We start from the raw sequence: 21,904 nt of genomic DNA, 5'->3' as shown, positions 1-21,904 counted from the left end.
CAGCTAAATGGGGACCTGGTACCACCCACCAGCTGCTGGTAGCCTCTAAACTTGGCAGTGCCCGGCAACCAGTTGAACTAGGAGTCAGCCATGCCTACCTGTGCACTCACAGTAGTTGATCCTGTCACAACAGAAGGGCCCACACAGCCTACATAGAGGGTACCCCTAGAGCATATAGCTCTGGTGAACAGAGGTGAGTGTGCTGCTGGGCCCCATGAGAAATCTTCCACATAAGGCCACTTCTTCAAGACTGGGAAATATAACCAACCTACCTAATACATAGAAAGAACAACAGAGTCAGACAAAGTGAGGTGACAGCAGAATATTTTCAAAACAAAGGAACAAGATAAAACCCAAGAAAAGCTAAATGAAGGGAGACAAACAATCTACCCAACAAAGAGTTCAAGGTAATGATCATAGAGATGCTCAACTAATTCAAGAGAAGAATGAACAAAGTGAGAATGTCAACAAGGAGTTAGAAAATATAAAGAAGAACCAAAAGAAGCTGAAGAATATAATAACAAACAAAAAGTATATTAGAAGGAATCAAAGTAGATTAGATGATACAGAAGAATGGAACAGTTAACTGGAAGACAGAGTAGTAGAAATCGCTCAATCTGAACAGAAAAAAGACAAAAGAATTTTTAAAAATGAAAACAGCTTAAGAAACCTCTGGAATGACATCAAGCTTACCAACATTTGCATTATAAGGGTCCCAGAAGGAGAAGAGAGAGAGACAGGGGCAGAGAACATACTGAAAAATACAATAGCTGAAAACTTTCTTAACCTGGGAAAGGAAACAGACATCCAGATCCATGAAGTACATAGAGTCTCAAACAAGATCAACCCAAAGAGGTCCACACCAAGACACTTTGTAAATAAAATGGCAAAATTTAAAGATAAAGAAAGAATATAAAAAGCAGCAAGGGAGGGACTTCCCTAGTGGTCCAGTGTTTAAGACTCTGTGCCCCCAATGCAGGGGGCCCAGGTTCGATCCTTGTTCAGGTAGCTAGATCCCACCTGCCGCAACTAAGAGCCTGCATGCCGCAATTAAAAGAGCCCACATGCTGCAACTAAAGATCCTGCATGCTGCAACTAAGACCCGGTGTGGCTAAATAAATAAATGAATAATTTTTAAAAAACATTAAAGGCAGCAAGAGAAAAACAAGTCACATGCAAGGGAATCCCCATAAGGCTATCAGCTGACTTTTTGGCAGGAACTTTGCAGGCCAGAAGGGCATGCCACAATATATTTAAAGTGATTTAAAAACAACAACAACAACCAAAAACCCTACAACCAAGAATACCCTACCCATAAGGCTATCATTCAGATTTAAAGGAGGCATAAAGTGTTTTACAAATAGACAAAAGCGAAGTTCAGCACTCCTAAACTGACTTTATAAGAAACTTTAAAGAGACTTCTCTAAGCAGAAAAGACTACAACTACAAATAGGAAAAATATGACAGGAAAAGTCCCATCAGTAAAGACAAATATACAGCAAAGGTAGTAGCTTAACTAGTTATAAAGCAAGAGAAAGGTTAAAAGGCAAAAGTAGTATAATCATCTATATCCACAACGAGTAGTTAAAGACAACACTAAACAAAAGATATAAATTGTGATGTCCAAAACATTACCCTGGAAAAGAAGTAACAGTGCATTTGAACTTAAGAGATCATAAACTTAAAATAATCATATATATATATGTTGTTATATATAAACCTCATGGTAACCACAAACCACAACCTATATTAACAAAGAAAAAGAGAAAGAAATCCAAACATAACACTAAAGATACTCATCAAATCACAAAGTAAGAAAGCAAAAGAAGAAAAGGAACGAAAACAACTACAAAACAACTTGAAAACAATTAACAAAATGGCAATAAGTACACACAATCAATAATTACTTTAAATGTAAGTGGCTTAAAAGCGTCAAACGAAAGACATAGACTGGCTAAATAGATTAAAAAAAAAAAAAAGACCTTTGGGACTACCCTGGCAGTCCAGTGGTTAAGATTCTGTGCTCCACTGCAGGGGGTGCAGGTTTGAGCCCTCATCAGGGAACTAAGATCCTGCATGCCGTGCACTGCGGCCAAAAAAAAAAGGACCCATCTCTATGCTGCCTGCTGCCTACAAGAGACTCACTTCAGATCTAAAGACACAAAGACTGAAAGTGAGGGGATGAAAAAAGGTATTGCGTGCAAGTAGAAACAACAGAAAAGCTAGGGAAGCAATAATTATATCAAACGAAATAGACTCTAAAACAAAAAGACTGTAACAAGAGACAAAGAAGCGCATTACATAAGGGATTACATAAAGGGATCTATCCAACAAGAAAATATAACAATTGTAAATATATATGTGCCCAACATATGAACATCTAAATACATAAAGCAAATATTAACAAACAAAAAGAGAAATTGACAGTAACACAATAATAGTATGGTACATAATACCCCACTTACATCAATGGACATGTCATCCAGTCAGAAAATCAATTAAAAAATACTGGTCTTAAACAGCATATTAGATCAGATAGACTTAATAAATATATATAGATTATCAGTCCAAAAGCAGGAGAATACACATTCTTTACAACTGCACATGGAACATTCTACAAGATAGTTCATATGCTAGGCCACAAATCCATTCTCCGTAAATTATTTTTTCCACATCTTTATTGGAGTATAAATGCTTTACAATGTTCTGTTAGTTTCTGCTGTACAACAAAGTGAATCAGCTATATGTATACATATATCCCCATATCCCCTCCTTCTTGAGCCTCCCTCCAACCCTCCCTATCCCATCCCTCTAGATCGTCACAAAGCACCAAGCTGAGCTCCCTGTGCTATTCAGCAGCTTCCCACTAGCCATCCATTTTACATTTGGTAGTGTATATATGTCAATGCTACTCTCTCACTTCATCCCAGCTTCCCCTTTCCCCCATGCCCTCAAGTCTGTTCTCTACATATGCATCTTTATTCCTGCCCTGCCACTAGGTTCATCAGTACCGCTGTTTAAAATTCCATATATATGCGCTAGCATACGGTATTTGTTTTTCTCTTTCTGACTTACTTCACTCTGTGTGACAGATTCTAGGTCCATCCACCTCACTACAAATAACAGTTTCGTTCCTTTCTATGGCTGAGTAATATTCCATTGTATATATATATGCCACATCTTCTTTATCCATTCATCTGTTGATGGACATTTAGGTTACTTCCATGTCCTGGCTATTGTAAAGAGAGCTGCAATGAACATTGTGGAACATGACTCTTTTTGAATTATGGTTTTCTCAGGGTATATGCCCAGTAGTAGGATAGCTGGGTCATATGGAAGTTCTATTTTTAGTTTTTTAAGGAAACTCCATACTGTTCTCCATAGTGGCTGTATCAATTTACATTCCCACCAACAGGGCAAGAGGGTGCCCTTTTCTCCACACCCTCTCCAGCATTTATTGTTTGTGGATTTTTTGATCAGGGCCATTCTGACTGGTGTGAGGTGATACCTCATTGTAGTTTTGATTTGCATTTCTCTGATGATTAGTAATGTTGAGCATCTTTTCATGTGTTTGTTGGCAATGTGTATATCTTCGTTGGATAAATGTCTGTTTAGGTCTTCTGCCCATTTTTGGATTGGGTTGTTTGTTTTTTTGATATTGAGCTGCATGAGCTGCTTGTATATTTTGGAGATTGATCCTTTGTCAGTTGCTTTGCTTGCAAATATTTTCTCCCATTCTGAGGGTTGTCTTTTTGTCTTGTTTACGGTTTCCTTTGCTGTGCAAAAGCTTTTACATTTCATTAGGTCCCATTTGTTTATTTTTATTTCCATTTCTCTAGAAGGTGGGTCAAAAAGGATCGTGCTGTGATTTATGTCATAGAGTGTTCTGCTTATGTTTTCCTCTAAGAGTTTTATAATGTCTGGACTTACATTTAGGTGTTTAATCCATTTTGAGTTTATTTTTGTGTATGGTGTTAGGGAGTGCTCTAATTTCGTTCTTCTACATGTAGCTGTCCAGTTTTCCCAGCACCACTTATTGAAGAGGTTATCTTTTCTCCATTGTATATTCATGTCTCCTTTATCAAAGATAAGGTGGGGGGCGTGACGTTTGAGAGTGGGGCGGGACCTACACTCAGGACTGGAAAAAGCCTTGGTGGTGGGGCCTAGGTGGGGTGACATTCAAGGGTGGGGCGGGGCCTCTCCTTAGGATCTGCATGGAAGGGGAGAGGCAGCATGTCCAAGGAGGGTCTCTGGAGTTTGGAGTTTGGAGGTAGGGCCCTGGGTGAGTGTGTGTGTAGGGGGTTTAGGCCCAGCATGTTGGAGGGGGTCTTAGAGGGGGTCTCTGAGTGTGAGGTAGGGCCCTGGGTGGGGGTGCAGGGGCAGGGATTGGGCTCTGCACAGCAGGAGGGAGGCTCTGAGGGCAGAGGATTAGGCCCATAAGCCCAACAGGCTCCCCGATGCCTAAGTGGGCAGAGGAAGGGCTGGCCGTGTTCCTGTCCACTCCTCCACACTCCCCTCCCAGGGTCTCCCCCATCCCTGCTGGCCCCCTAACCATGGGTGAGTCCTGCTGGATGCAGGAACTCCTCCCCTCCCTCAGCTGGTCCCCAAGGTCTGGCCTTTACTTTTGCTCCCCCTTCTCTCCCTCCCACTCCCTCAGGACCTGCACAGCTGGAGGGAGCCTTGGTGGGCAGAGGATCAGGCCCAGGATCTCAGCAGGCTCCTGGGGGCCCAAGTGGGCAGGGGAAACCTGGCCGTGCTCCCTTTTGATCCTCTGCCCTCCCAATGGTTCCCCAGTTTCCCCCTTTGGACATGAGATCCCTTCCCCTCCCCCAGCCACCCCTCAGGGGCGCCAGTCCCATCCCACCTCCACTCCTCCTCCCCCTTCATTCCCCCCACGCCCCATGTCCTACCCAGTCGCTGGAGGTTCCTCCATCCCCTTAGGTGTCCATGGTCCCCCACCAGTGCCTGGTAGGTGCCCTAGTTGTGTGGAGACACAAATTCCACATCCTCCTAGTCTGCCATCTTGACTCCACCCCTCAGTAAATTTAAGAAAACTGAAATCATATCAAGCATCTTCTCCAACCACAATGCTATGAGACTACAAATCAACCACAAGAAGAAAAAAACTGCAAAAAACACAAACATATGGAGGCTAAACACTACGCCACTAAACAATGGGTCATTGAAGAAATTAAAAAGGGAAATGAAAAATACCTCAAGACAAATGAAAATGAAAATACAACAATCCAAAATCTATGGGATACAGAGAAAGTAGTTCTAAGAGGAAAGCTCATAGTGATACAAGACTCTATCAGGAAACAAGAAAATGTCAAAAAAAAAAACTAACCTTGCACCTAAAGGAACTAGAAAAATAAGAATGAACAAAACCCAAAGTAAGTAGAAGAAATAATAAAGATCAGAGCAGAAATAAATGAAATAGAGACTAAAAAATATATGAAATAGAAAAAAGTCAATGAAACTAAGAGCTGGTTCTTTGAAAAGATAAAGTTGATAAACTTTTAGCCAGCCTCATTAGGAAGAAAAAAGAGAGAGGGCAAAAATCAGTCAAACAGAAATGAAAAAGGAAAACTTACAACCAAAACCACAGAAATATGAAGGATCATAAGAGATTACTACAAACAATTATACACCAATAAAATGGAAAACCTAGAAATGGACAAATTCCTAGAAATGTACAATCTGCCAAGACTGAATCAGGAAGAAATACAAAATATAAACAGACTAATACCAGTAATGAAATTAAATCAGTTATTTAAAAAAATTCCCAATGAGGAAAATTCTGGGGCCAGATAACTTTACAGGTGAATTCTAACAAACACTTGGAGAAGAGTTAACACCTATCCTTCACAAACTATTCCAAAAAAATTAAAGAGAAAGGAACACTTCCAAATTCATTTTATAAGGCCAGCATCACCCTGATACCAAAACTGACAAAGACATCACAAGAAAAGAAAATTATAGGCCAATAGCACTGGTGAACATAGATGCAAAAATCCTCAACAAAATATTAGCAAACCAAATTCAACAACACATTAAAGGGATCAAAAACAATGATCAAGTGAGATTTGTCCCAGGGATGCAAGGATTTTTCAATATCCATGAATCATTCAATGTGATATACTGAACAACTGAAGAATAAAAATCATATGATCATCTCAATAGATGCAAAAACGTTTTGACAAAATTCAACATCCATTTAGGATAAAAACTCTCCACAAAGTGGGTATAGAGGGAACATACCTCAACATAATAAAGGCAACATATGGTAAGCACACAGCTAACATCATACTCAATGGTGAAAAGCTGAAAGCATTTTCTCTAAGATCAGGAACAAGACAAGGATGCCTACCCTCATCATTTTTATTCAACATAGTATTAGAAGTCCTAGCCACAGCAATCAGACTAGAAAAAGAGATAAAAGAAATCAAATTTAGAAAGGGAGAAGTAAAACTGTCACCGTTTGCAGATGACATGATACTATATATAGAAAATCCTAAAGGCTCCACCTAGACATGAATAGAATTCCACAATGAATCTGGTAAAGGTGCAGGATAAAAAATTAATATACAAAAATTTGTTGCACTTCTGTACACTAACAATGAACTCTCAGAAAGAGAAATTAAGAAAATAATCCCATTTACAATTGCATCCAAAAGAATAAAATACTTAGGAATTATCCTAACTAAGGAGGCAAGACTTGTACTTGTAAAACTACAAGACACTGATGAAAGGAATTGAAGACAATCCCAAAAAATATGCTCATGGATTGGAAGAATTAATATTGTTAAAATGACCATACTACCTAAGGCAATCTACAGATTCAATGCAATCCCTATCAAAATACCAGTGGCCTTTTTCACAGAGCCAGAACAAATAATTCTAACATTTGTATGGAAACACAGAAGACCCCAAAGAGCCAAAACAATCTTGAGAAAGAAGAACAAGAGGAGGTATCATGCTCCCTGATTTCAAGTTATACTATAAAGCTACAGTAATCAAAACAGTATGGTACCAGCACAAAAACAGAGAAACAGATCAATGGTACAGAATAGACAACCCAGAAATAAGCCCACATTTATACGGTCAATCAATCTACAACAAAGGAGGCAAGAATATAGAATGGGGAAAAGACAGCCTCTTCAATAAATGGTGTTGGGAAAACTGAACAGCTACATGCAAAAGAATCAAACTAAACTACTTTCACACCATATACAAAAATAAACTCAAAATGGATTAAAGACTTAAATGTAAGATTGACATAACTTCTAGAGGAAAACAGTGTGTTCCTTGACATCAGTTTTTGCAATACTTTTTGGAGATTTCTCCTTGGGCAAGGGGGAAAAAAGCAAAATTAAACAAATGAGACTAAATCAAACTAAAAAGATTTTGCATAGCAAAGGAAACTATCAACAAAATGAAAAGGCCATCTACTGAATAGAAGAAGATATTTACAAATGATATATTCAAAATATACAAAGAATCATACAACTCAACAACAATAACAAAAATTTAAATATGGGCAAAGGACCTGAATAGACATTTTTCCAAAGAAGACATACAGATGGACAACAGGCACATGAAAAGATGTTCAACAGCACTGTCAGAGAAATGCAAATCAAAACCACAATGAGATATCACCTCATACCTGTTAGAATGGCTATCATCAAATAGATAACAAATAACACACATTGGTGAAGATGTGGAGAAAAGGGAGCCCTCATGCACTGTTGATGGGAATATAAATTGGTGCAGCCGCTACAGAAAACAGTATGGAGGTTCTCAAAAAATTTAAAATAGAATTACCATAATATCCAGCAATTTCACTCCTGGGTATTTATCAAAGAAAACAAAAACACTAACTCAAAAAGATACATGCACCCCTATGTTCACTTTAGCATCACAATAGCCAAGATATGGAACCAACCTAAGTGCCCATCAACAGATGAATTGATAAAAGATGTGGTGTGTGTTTGTGTGTGTATATATAATGTAATATTACTCAGCCACAAAAAAGCCACAAAAAAAAAATGTTGCCATTTGCAACAACATGGATGGGCCTACAGGGTATTATGCTAAGTGAAATAAGTCAGACAGAGAAAGACAAATACTGTATGATTTCATTTATCTGTGGAATCTAAAAAATAAAACAAAGAACAAACATAACGAAGCAGAAACAGTGTCATAGATACAGAGAATAAACAGGTGGTCACCAGAGGGGAGGAACATGTGGAGATGAGAGAAATAGGTGAGAGATATTAAAAGATGCAAAATTTCAGCTACAAAATTAATGTCACAGGTGTGTATAGCATGGGGAATATAGTAAATAATAATGTGATAGCTAGAACAAACAAATAAATTCACACTAAAATTGTGTGCATCTGCCAGTAGATATTTTATAGCTCTCTGTGAAGGAAAGGTAAATGCCATGAAGGATCAGTTCAAATTTTCTAGGGAGGAAGGTGTCATCTATTTTAAGTTACATGGATTTTCATGCTTCAAGATAAATGAAATTATTCTTCCATAATCCAACCTATCAAAGAATAAATGAAATACAACAGGCATCTAACTAGCCATCTACCTTTGTCTCACTTATAATTCAGTCCATTAACCAAAAATAATTGCAATAAAAGTATTTCTCTATTTAATTCTTAACAAGTAGACCAAATACAGGACATTTTATTTGATTAGATGTAAAGTCAGTGTATGCCAGTGAAATATGATTTTTATATATAGCTAGAGAGTTGTATATTAATCTTTAGGTTGTTTTATCCTAGCATCTTTCTAAAAGAAAGAAGCAACAAAGAAGTATCACATACATGAACACCATTGAGCATCTGTCATAAAAATGTAACTTTCAATGATAGTTCAAGGAATGATATCTGTCTGCATAGTAAGTCCTGGAATCTCCAGAGAATTAAAGCAACACAGATAATAGGTTCTAGCAGTCATTTTGGAACTATTTCTATGATATAATTGCCTCTTAATTTATAACTGGATTATAGCATTTTTCTTTAGTTTGGAAAATGCTTCATTGGATCGTTCATGCAAGAAAAACTAAGTGACAAGCTGCATTTTGACATTTATTGAGAATTCTCAGCTCAGATTTATGGGATGTGGGAGTTAGTAAAAGAAAAGAGCTTGTCAAACTCTACTGCACTTTGATGAAGTCAGGAGAAAGTGGAAATTTATCTCTGTCTCTTTGATCTTTTTCCCCTATCCAAGTCAAAATACCACATCTGTTAAACTAAGGAAACCTTGTCATTTCTTCAGTAATTCATTCAATTTGAAACTTAACAGAAAATCTTGACATAACATACTTTAGTTTTATTTCTACAATTCTCTCCTGGGAACAATTTTATTTAATCAAAATTAATCCATAAGTTGGCCTCAGAATTAGAAATATTGATTGCCAATTGGTAACACATAGAAAACATTAAGTCTGCTTTTTTTATGAATTAACCTTGATGTGGGGCAGCAATATAGAGTAGTCAGGAAGAATATAATTTAAAAAAAAAAGACAAGTATACCACTATCTTGGACAATTAAAAATCTGTTTACACTGTGCTTGTTTTTCCCACCTGAAAATAGAGAAGGTAATTGTATAAGCTCATAAGTTCTTCCCCCACCTCTTATTTAGGATGCTAAGGGTTTCCTGCACCATAATAGTTCCAAAAGAAAGCCAAGCCCACAAGCATCACTAATGTTGACTTCTATTTGTTTTTCCTCTTCAAGCAAGATGCAATTTTATTCCATTAAGCAAAATGTCATTAATCACTTATTCTGTCTTTAAACTTGTGCTTTATTTATTTCAGAATTTACAAAACAGTAGACTCTTAGTTCATAGAACATAATTCTGTTTTGGGCAATGATATCAATTACCGTTTGCAGGTGAATGTGAAAGTTTCTCTCTATGGAAACATAATAGCTTACATATAATTGCCTGGAAAATAAAAATATTAAAATTAGTTTAATTGGCTAAATATATTTACAGGAGATAGGTGTCTATTTATTCTGTAAGGAATATATAACACAGAGAAAATGACCAAAAATAAAAATATTGAAGAAGAAAGAAAAATTATGGTCAGCACTAAATAAGGAAGAAATTACTTCTCCTTCTTTTTTTTTTTTTTTGCGGTACGTGGGCCTCTCACTGCTGTGGCCTCTCCCGTTGCGAGGCACAGGCTCCGGACGCGCAGGCTCAGCGGCCATGGCTCACGGGCCCAGCCGCTCCACGGCACGTGGGAACTTCCCGGACCGGGGCATGAACCCGCGTCCCCTAGCATCGGCAAGCGGACTCCCAACCACTGCGCCACCAGGGAAGCCCACTTCTCCTTCTTAAATCTATAAGGGTCTAGCAAATCCCAAGTAGCAGAAGTCTTTCCAGGGTACAGTTCATTTACAGTTAGAGTAAGCTGTTGTCTCAGCATTGTATGAAACTGTCCAAGAGCAATTAAGAATAGAAACAAGGGTCCAACAAGAAATAAAGTAGCGAAAAACTTGGAGGAATATTGCTAGAAAGACTGAGAAAGTTTCCATTATTGCTGGATTAAGTGACCAGTGGGCCATATATTAATTCATAACAAATACTTTTGATTTTCGACAATTTTCCCAGTCACTATATTAATTGCTGTACTTGTAACAGTGAACAGAAATTTATGTAGTTCTGTGAATAGATGGACTATGTGAGTTTTAAAAAGTTAAAGACTTTGGATTAACAGATACACACTACTATATATATAAAACAGATAAACAACAGGACCTACGGTGTAGCACAGGGAACTAACTATATTCAATATCTTATAATAACCGATAATGGAAAAGAATCTGAAAAAGAATATATATTGATATATATGTATAACCGAATCACTTTGCTGTACACCTGAAACTAACACAACTTTGTAAATCAACTAGACTTCAATTCTTTAAAAAAAACTCAAAAAAAAGAAATAAGAGCAAAAATAAGAAATAAAAAAATACTAAAAAGTTAAAGTGGACAAGAGTGAAGTACATGGTGGTATAAGAGGGTGCTATGGTTTCACTAGGCACAGCCTCCTAGATCATATAAAGAGGAGTTGTTCTTGTACCCTAAGAGCAATTGGAAGTAATCAGTGTGTTTTAACCAAGAGTATGAAACACAATCACATTTGCAGTTTGAAAATATCACTCAAGCTCTGATGAGAGAGCTCAGAGTAGATTTAGGGAACACCGTTAAGAAGCTACTGCACTATTGCAGAAAAGACCCGAGCTTAAAGGAAACCATGGAGAAAAAGACAAGCCTATATATTCAAGGGATACTTAAGAGATCAAAATTGATAGTGCTTAGTGAGAAATGGGACAAAGAGGATGAGGGAGAGGAAAGTGTCTAGGATGATTAGATAAATGGATCCATACCATTAACTGATATAAGAGACAGTGGAAGAAGATGGAGACTGTGAATTCATGATTGGATATCTTTCACTTTAGATATATTTGAGACATCCAGATGGAGTTGTCAAGTAGAGAGTTAAGATCGAAACAACACTTGCACATGTTATCAAATCAAGTAATACAGAACTTATGGTGGAAAGTAATAGTTTTCAATTTTATTCTTTCACTCTCCTCAAATAATCTCTTCTAATGATTTCAGGTTGCTGTTGTTGTTAATTAATTCTGGTATTTAATCCATAACTCCAGAAAATTAGCTCATATTTCTTTTCCTTGATGTATTAATTTCAGTTACTATCTACTTGCAACTGAGGTAAGAGAAAACACTTTTCTCATCTCAAAGATGATATTTATATTTTCCCAAACTCTTACTAGAGACATATTGGTGATTAAAGATGACAATTTTGTGATTTAACTATTTGTATTTATACCTCTGCCCAAATTGTTGCCGAGTTTAATATAATTAATTCTGTGTTATGAGTTTAGTTTTCCTAAGTTACTCTTCTTACTACCTTCTACAATTCCTATATGAAAAAAACTATTTCAGGGTTTCCCTGGTGGCGCAGTGGTTGAGAACCTGCCTGCCAATGCAGAGGACACAGGGTCGTGCCCCGGTCCGGGAAGATCCCACATGCCGCGGAGCAGCTGGGCCCGTGAGCCATGGCCGCTGAGCCTGCGTGTCCGGAGCCTGTGCTCCGCAACGGGAGAGGCCGCAACAGTGAGGGGCCCACGTACTGCAAAAAAAAAAAAAAAAAAAGAACTATTTCAGGAGTAATGAAAGTGTATTACCTGAATGGACAGGCTACAAATGCATTTGCAGTTTTTTCATTGATAAGAATTTGGAGATGTGATCATATAGCTAGATAAAGATCTGAGGAATATGCACAATCAAGGAAGATATATTTTTAATATCTACAGAAGGTATAGCCCTCCTACAGAGAAAAAAAATTAAATACAGAATTCCGCTAACAAAAACACACATATAAAGTTGAAAGTGATGATAAAACAATAACATTTTGGTATGAATTGTCAAATTCATTCATTCATTCAACAAATTTATATAAACCAGAGGTTATTCTAGATGCTAGAGTTATGATTTTAATGAATTGTTGAGAGAGTAAACAAATGTATGTATTGCCTTTTCGATAATTCTGCTTTCTATACTCTCTTAAGTATCACTATCTTTACATATAATACTCTCTCAAAACATTGACGCTTTCCCCCTACAAACTATAATTTTATAATAATTATATTAACCATTATTGGGAAAGATTCAGCACGAATGATGAAAGAAAATAAATCATTCTCCCTTATTACATTTAGTATCAGGAAATATACTCAATTCTCAGTACTTAGGTTTTATGTGTTCTAACTAGTTACAGTGTTTACATTTTACTTGATCTATGTTGATCATATATGAAACTTTTATATTAATATTACTAATAATACCTGTACTGAAAACTATGGTCTACATTTTGTATTATGTATTATCTCATACTTTGACTAGATTATACTGCATTAATTAGTAATCCCCAAATCTTAGTGGTTTAAACCAACCAAAAATTATTTCTTGCTCTTTGTATTGATACATGTATGTTATTGTTTAGTTAGGGGCTCGGTTGACATTATCCTGACACTTAAAACCAGACTGATGGAGGACACACTACCTGGAACATTGAGTGTGGCAGTTTACACACAGGCTCTTAAAGCTTGCACATGGAAGTGTCAAACATCATTTCTACTTATTGACCAAAGCAAGACATAACTCTCAGCTAAATTCCAGGGGGCTGGGAAGTACAATCCCATCATGTGTCATGGAAGAGAATTGGAATTATTTGGTTGTCAGCATTACTAAGAATTCCAAATTGGATCTTTACTATTCCCATTTTGTAGATTAAAAAATATGTTTGAGAAAGTTCATAAATTTTTCAGGGTCACATAATATTCATAAAATAGTGAACTATGTTATAGCAAGATTATTTCAGCAAAAAAGCTGCTACCTTGTAGTAAAGTAGCATGGATAAAACTCAGCTTTTAAGGGAAATTATTATGAAATCATTGTTATTTTCACATGTAAATATTCTGTTGTCTGCATTTTAAAGGTTTTTTTTTTTTGTAATTACTACAAGATATTTTAACCTTGGAGCAAACTTGTCATTCTACCATCATGTCCACAAGATAATAGCCATTAAATTAATTTTGGCTCCTTTGAGTAATGTATAAGAATTTCCATTGGAATAGGAATAAATTTTAATGTATTTTGATTAGTTATAAAGAATTATAAAATACTGTGCTTTAAAAATATACATTTATATAAATACATACATATAAATATGTTTACATATAATATGTTAGTGTGTAACTATTTGGAGTGTCTTAGATAAAATCCATTTGAATGCAAAGGAAAATGTAAAACTATTGAGGTCCATTTTTAGCATTATGATTCTATGAAAACACTTACCTTTCAACTATTTTTAGCATTTAAAACAGAAATAAACCAGATAAGAGTAATTTGATGAAACTGAACAACATGCAATATATACTATCTAACTTTTAAATGTAAATAACAGAAATCATCACCAATAATCATGCAATTGTCTATCTGTTCTGGTGATTTATCTGCCCATTGCTCCATCAGAGAGTATTCATCATTCTGTCAGAAGACAAATCATTACTATAAATAAAGAAATATTTAAGTCTAACAGGTAAACAGAATAAGTAATAATGTAAATAATAATATGGACATGTTACAATAAGAAATTTTTCTTTAAATGCTTCACCATTTGACTATAAGTGCAGAGAAAGAGAGAGATTATGGGTGCACAAAAACATGTATAAGAAAAATAAGAAATGGATTTTGTCTTCAAGAAGATAAAATTCCATAAGTTACAAAATGTAATTCATTCACAAGAATGAACTAGATAACACTGAATTGATAAAATGTGTGGCAGTGCTTTCAAAAGTCAGAAAGAGTGGTTCAGAGAATGAGGGAAGATCCATATCATTATAATAGTTGCTTCTCTGTCTTGGAGCTTAGTGACTATTAGCTTTTGGGATAAATGGCTGACTCAGCACTTAGACTCTAAGAACAGATTTTCATGTCTTCATTTCAATAGAAAATAGAAAATCTTTACATTTCTTATTGAAGTGTTTGTTATTTTAAAAATCATTTCAATTATGAAAAATCTGGAAATAAATGTTAGAAAAGGTAAAATTCTATGTTTTAGTAGTGAAAACTGTAAATGTAATGTATAACCAGCAACATGACTTCATTCACCTTCCTTAAGAGAATATGAACTGAACTTGAAAGTATCACCTAATCCCCAGACACCTAACATCCCTACAACTCAGGTAACTCACAAAGAAAAGCTGAACTTTCACAATGATATGGTTGATTACTCTGATCCAAGACAGCAATTATTGAAATGGTAATTTCTGGTCATTACCCACTGACACAAGTTTTGAATACATAATGTATTAGAAAGAGATACTTGAGGATAATTATCTATCTGCTAAGCCATAAAATCCCATCAAGCTTAATTTAGAGAGTGTGATTTTGAATCAGTGATAAACTATTATATTTAATCATTCTATTAATCAATTTTAGCAATTTTTGCAACAATTTATATGATTAGTCAAAATGGTATTATTTATATTCTAATTACATGGAATTTGTTACCTTTAAAATGCAAAAAAACAAACAAAAAAAACCCAAAGAACTTTTTAAAAACACAATTGATTAGAATGCTCTACTGTGTATTCCTTCCAAGATAAGTATATCTTCTCTTTCTTTCATTATTATATGGAATTCCAATAAAAATAAAATTAAATACACTAGGGAGATATCAAAAAAGTATTCACTGTAAAAAGCCATCAGTCCTTTGTTTCTAGTGACGTTCTCCACAACCTGTATGTCATGAATTGATTCAATCTTGAATTGAGTCACAGAATCTTAAATATTTCAGCATTAAGTTTAGCAAAGAATGGCATTCTTCAACTCCAGAACTAGGATGCCCTCAAGGAAAACAGAACAGTAGACTTTTGTAAAGGTTGTGTATGTATATTTTGCACATGGCAGTAATGTTAGGACTACAGATGTGAAAGAAGAAATATAAACTGTATACTTTCTTATTTGTTATAAACCAAAGTGAGGACTTCCCTAACTCGATTTATGAATTTGGCTCAATTTTGATTAATCATGAATTTTTATGATGTATCATTTTAACTCAAAGCTCAAACAAGGACATGCTTTAATTTGGTAACATTTAAACTTTGTACCAAACCTCTTTAGTCAACACATTTCACAAATATTTAATCATTTAGTATAAGATATAAAGCAAGCTTATAGTTTTGAGACTATTATGTGGAAAAAAGTTCAGTGTTTGAGTTAGATCTAAGTCAGTAGTAGAAATATGATTTGGTAGAGGAAATTTTAACTTAATGAAATCCTTTTGGTTGATTTGTGTTCCTTATTCCCTATCACCTATTCTTAATTTCCTATTCTCTCACATTCAGACCCTCAAGTTTATGTTAAGTGGGGCTTATGGATAAAAGTGGGGAAAATAATAAGAAATGATTAGTGTGGGAATTAGAGATTAATTCATTCAATATATACTTACCATCTATTATGTGTTAGGTGTTATCCTAAGGGCTCAAAAGTAAACAGAAACATTCTCTTGGACCTTATGTTCTAGTAAAAGTAACACATTTGAGTAAAGACCTGAAGGAAGTGAGGGGATGACACACACTTCTTGGCATGATTCTACAGTGTCACGGAAAATAGAAAATGTACCTAAGAAAATGGGTCTTAAAGTAATGGATCTGGCTAAAGGGATTACTGGCAGATTGTCAACAGTGGCAAATGGTTTCTTTCAATTATAAACTGTAGATTGAATTGTGTCTTCCCCAAATTTATAAGTTGAAGCCTTAACCCCCAATGTGATTATGTTTGAAGATAGGGCCTTTAGGAGGTAATTTATTAGATGAGTTTGTAAGAGTGGGACTATAATACTACAGGGTTGGTGGCCTTACAAGAAAATCTCTCACTCTGTCAACCTCTCTCTCTCCTTCCCTCCTTCCCTCTCCCCTTCCCCCTCTCCCTCTCCATTTCCTCCTCTGCATGCACTCAGAGGAAAGGAGATATGAGAACAAAGCTGCTATCTACAAACCAGGAAAAGGGTACCCACCAGAAAGTAAACCTTGCCAGACCTTGATCTGGGACTTCCAGCCTCCAAAACTGTGAGAAAATAAATTTCTGTTGTTTAAGCTAAGCAGTCTATGGTATTTTGTTATGGCAGCCCAAGCAGACTCAGACACTATATTATAAGGTATGGATATAGAGAGGTAGACTAAACAATGAATTATTCAATTTTTTTTTCAAACAGAATTTAAATAAAATGTAAAAGAACCAGGAGTTTTGGGGTTCAAAGTAAAGATATTTCCCATACACTAATCTCTGGGTGAAGATATAACCAAGGATATGACTCTGAAGCCTTTGTTACGACTTTAGGATGGTTTCACATAGAACTTCATAAATTCATTCAGGCAGACAGAAGGCCTTTTAAGAATACTGAGGATGTGCCTCGCAGAGTCTCTATGTTAAGCAATGAAACGCCTAAGAATTATAGTGGGTGTAGTGTAGCACAGCTGCACAAGAAACCCAAGGTAGAGAAGGACTCATCTCAAGGAGATTTGCAGGAACGGCTTTTGTCTGATGTGGTGGATTTCAAATTGATGAATACTAAAGCTCACAAAATCTATAAAGGAATTACATACTAGCTTGGATTGAAAAGTTTAGGAGCAGTACAAAATGAAAAGAGGCGTTTGGACTCCTCAACTTCTATATGTAGGAGCCGATTAAGAAAACTACACAGCTAAAATCAAAGGGCAAGGAGAAATGACTTAGAAGAAAGAAGATTCCGGGAGATTCAGTCAAGACCTGCGGGGAATCAGTCCTAGAGAACATCATTGGGCTATAATTAAGGAAATGACACAGGTACCTTCACTGCATTTCAGAAATGCTATGGATCCATGTTTGCTGAGTGCCGCCCTTTCCCCTTCTTTTTGAATGGAAGTCTCTATTACAACTATACTGTGCCTATTCAACCACATTTATTGGGTGTTTGGGGGGTAGCTAATAGGTCTTCAGACTGACCAAAAGAAATAATAATAATGTGCCAAGGAACTGACCCTGAGGTGTTTTGTCTACTCCTCGATCTAGTTTAATTGATAAGGTTCTGGATCTCAAGCCTGAGTCTGATGCTAAAATAAAATGAAGTTTTGGGTGGGTCTTTGGAGACAATGAATGTATTTTGCACTTAAGAAGAATATACACACTTTGTAGCCAGGGTTCACACTGTGGAACTTTAAAAAAAAAAGTGTGCAAATTAGTTGATATTCCTACCTTTAAGAGGTTCTGTCTCTATCCCTTCCCCTTGAATAGAGGCAGGTTTGTACTGACCAATAAACTACTGCCAAGGCTAAGCCACAAAAGACCATGCAGCTTCTTCCTGGATCATCTGGTGTACTCACTCTCTACATACTTCTTTTTGAGACACCCCCTCTTGGAAACCAGCCACCACACTGCCGGGAGCCCAAGCCATATGGAGAGCCCATAAGGAGGGGCTCTGGTTGACAATCCAAGCTGAACCCTGCTTTTAAGTCACCCTATCCTAAGCACTAGAAATGTGGATTCAAATGCTTCTAAATGAGTCCAGAAATCTTCAGTGCCCCCAGCTATTCAATCCTCCTGGCTAAGATTCAAGACATTGAAAAACAGAAACAAGTCACCTCAATTTTGCCTGACAGAATTTCTGACCCAGAGAATATGTAGTTTTTATTGTTTTACATCTCCAAAGTGTGGATTACTGAATATATCAAATATGTTGAACAACACTACATGATCTTGCTTAATATTTTTAGACATATAAATTTATTTATTGAAAATCACCTGGGTGCTATCAGTGGCATATTATATATCCTGCCAATGCTATAGACAGTACGTATTTTAAGAATATAAATCTATATTCCATTGCTTAGTATCGGGCCAAACTGGAACGCAAAAGGATTGAGCATAGCTGTTAAAGAATAATAAGAACTTAATTTTGAACATTAGATCAGGTCACTGAATTATATAGCACCCAACCCATTAACCGATATGCCACTGCTGTGAAAAAAAGGTGTCTATGCAGATATATCCATAGTAATCCCTTATGGAAATCAGAGGATTTGGTGAAGATGTGCCCACCAGAGGTGGCAGCAGGGCTGACCAGGAGGGAGGAGGGCTGGGGGAGTCAAGGGAGGCAGCATCACCAGGCAGCTGTCCAGCTAGCTATGAGACAGGTGGATAGGCCCAAGCGGTCCTGACTTTGGTCTCTTATCATATGCTGTACGGTTTCTGGAGACTCCTAAGTTTTGAACTACCAGTGGTACTGCAGGTAACTTTGGTAGAAATAGGCTGTGGAGCTGTGTAGGCCCCCATAGGTATAAGAGGATAGGCCTTGGATCACAACATGGAATGCACATGGGTTGCTGTGAGTAAGGTTGGTATGGGGCTGTGCAAATGGGTAGAGTAGAGGAGTTTTGTGTGTTCACCGAGGACAGCAAACCATTCCTCTCCTCTCCATGGACGATAAAATAAAAGGATCACGTTTTTAGCAAGTGAATAAAATATTAGAAATGATTATTGAGCAAGGAACTCAATATATCTTAGACAAAAAACTTAAGGCATTAGATTGTCAGTTGATCTTTCTTCAAAGGTAATGACATGAGAAATGAGATAATATGAGGGCAAGCTAGCTGTAATGAAATATCAAACTCTGAAATACTAGACAGTGAATGATTTGGTACACTTTTACTACTTTTAATGAAGTCTTAGAAGAGAGAAGAAATTCAGCAAAGTGTTGTTTCACTTAAAGGGAACTTCCAACTTCAGCAATCAATTCCCCATATGAAAGGCTAAGTAAAATACAATTTGTTTTTCTTATTCCTGGAAACTGAACGATGCTTCTGTTTAAAGTCAATTTTCAGAGTTTAACAGTATTGGATTGTTTTTCCTTCTCTATTGTGCACTAAACCAGGATTGAATATTACTTCTCAGTTGTCACGCATGGATGGAAAATGAACACAACCATACAGTAGACAGAAGTCCAATGCTTCTTACATATTTGACAATTATGTATCAATTTTCTTTCTCAACTATATTTGCTTCTTCAGAAACAATCTTCAAAGAAGACCTTTCATTATTCAGCCTTCATTACACCCAAAATCTTCCATGCTTATTCGTAATACTATTATCAAATATTTATAGAGCATTTACTACATTCCAGAAGAAGACTAACTGAATTACAAGTAATATTTTATTTGTGTCTGCCTAATAATTCTCTTAAATGAGTAATATTATTGTCTTTATTTTTACTTATTTATTTTTTTGCGGCACGCAGGCCTCTCACTGTTGTGGCCTCTCCCGTTGCGGAGCACAGGCTGTGGACGTGCAGGCTCAGCAGCCATGGCTCACAGGCCCAGCCGCTCTGCGGCATGTGGGATCCTCCCGGACCGGGGCACGAACCCGTGTCCCCTGCAATGGCAGGCGGACTCTCAACCACTTCACCACCAGGGAAGCCCTATTGTCTTTATTTTAATAGATAAGGAGAGTGAGCACAGAGAAGTTAAACAATTTTCCCAAGTATTTAAAGCAGAAAATTCATCTCCAGTGCATACCCTCTTAACTCCTACCCTACAGAGTTCAGTTACCTCTGCTTGTGTATGCATCTTCCTACATTATAGATTCATACAACATTGATCATATGTGCGTGAAGTGTGACAACTTACATGCCACTGAAAGTTTTTATTTATTCAAATCATTCAGCCAGAATAAAGACCTAAGTCCAGTGTTACATACCTAATCCAAATTATTAGAACCCATGAATGAATCGTTTCAATGATGGTAGAGAAATTTTAGGAAAAAGGACAAGACAGTATATTTCTATTATGTCTATTTCATATTAGAATTTGTTCTCTTCTGTGTTAGCTGCAAACTTTGCTCTCATAAAAGAACATTTCCTGGAGAAGGAGAGTGGATTCCACGTATGTGTCTGAAATAAATTTTGAAAGGATTACAAAATAAATAGAAAACGGCAGAACATGTACAATGGTTTCCATACTATGCCACTCAGAGCACCTGGGCTCCTTGAATGTGAGGCCAGGGCTGCGACAAGGGAGCTAGCAGGCCTCTGGGTAGGCTGAGAAGGACTCTGAGTTGCCCCTACACTTTCAACCAGCATACTTCTCTTTCACCTACTTTATAGTTTCAGGGGATGTGGCCAGGGAAGAAAGAGTTGTGAGTATGAAGGTATAAGTCCACTACCTACTCTGAAAGCAGAATAGCTAGCAGGTCCAGGATTGCAATTCATAAAAGTATAGAGCATCCCTTAATCTGCAAAGATACTCTCAACACACAGACTCATTTAGGAGATTCTGAGAAGGGATAGATAGATAATAACCAGGATACAATTTGACAAGAGATCAGGGACTCTGGGAACGTGTGCCTACTCTTAATTGGGGGCCCTCTAGGGAAAAGCTCCCAGTGCCCTCTAGGGAAAAGCTCCCAGTACCAACCAGACCCCTCATTCTGGAAAGGAATAAAAGTGATTAAATGATCCCTGGTCTCACCCTTCACTGAAAAACTTAGTTTTTAGCATCTGACAATTTCTCAGGGTCCAAGTCCGCAACTGAATTATCTTTCAGAAAGCTAAGCAACGAAAGGCTTGTACCTTTTTCAGAAATTATTTTTTAAAATATCATTGTAGAAGCAGTGTCTCCCTGAACAGCAAAATTAGGGAAGTAAAAAAAAGAATAAATTAAAAAAAATTGTAGTCCTGGTGACAGAAAAAAAAAGAAACATACTTCCTCTTTCTTATCAGTAGTGAGGTCAAATTGTCAACAAAATGATTTTATTATACCCACTGCCAGTCCTATACTGTTTTCTCAGTTCACTCAGATGAAAATGCACAATTAAGGTCTTTTCCAAAGTCATTTAAAGGAAAACCTGAAGGGTAATGTTAAACTAATTTGTCATATTTGAAGATGAGCAGTTTAATGATGCTCCTAAATGCTTTCGATTCTTTTTTGAGAGGTAAGTGGGTGTTAAATTATACATAGAAATTGCTTCTCATAAAAGGAATATTGTATAAAAATCTTTTAAAAAGTTGGATACATTCTCATAATCAAATTTCATAAAAGAAAAATCTGACAAAGAATGATTTAAAATTTCTAGTTGGGGGGCTTCCCTGGTGGCGCAGTGGTTGAGAGTCTGCCTGCCGATGCAGGGGACACAGGTTCGTGCCCCGGTCCAGGAAGATCCCACATGCCGCGGAGCGGCTGGGCCCATGAGCCATGGCCGCTGAGCCTGCGCTTCCGGAGCCTGTGCTCCGCAACGGGAGAGGCCACAGCAGTTAGAGGC

This window comes from Lipotes vexillifer, unplaced genomic scaffold (assembly GCF_000442215.2).
Source record: "Lipotes vexillifer unplaced genomic scaffold, Lipotes_vexillifer_v1.1 scaffold1404, whole genome shotgun sequence".
NCBI classification, from domain to species: domain Eukaryota; kingdom Metazoa; phylum Chordata; class Mammalia; order Artiodactyla; family Lipotidae; genus Lipotes; species Lipotes vexillifer.
Note: the sequence above shows the minus strand (reverse complement) of the source record.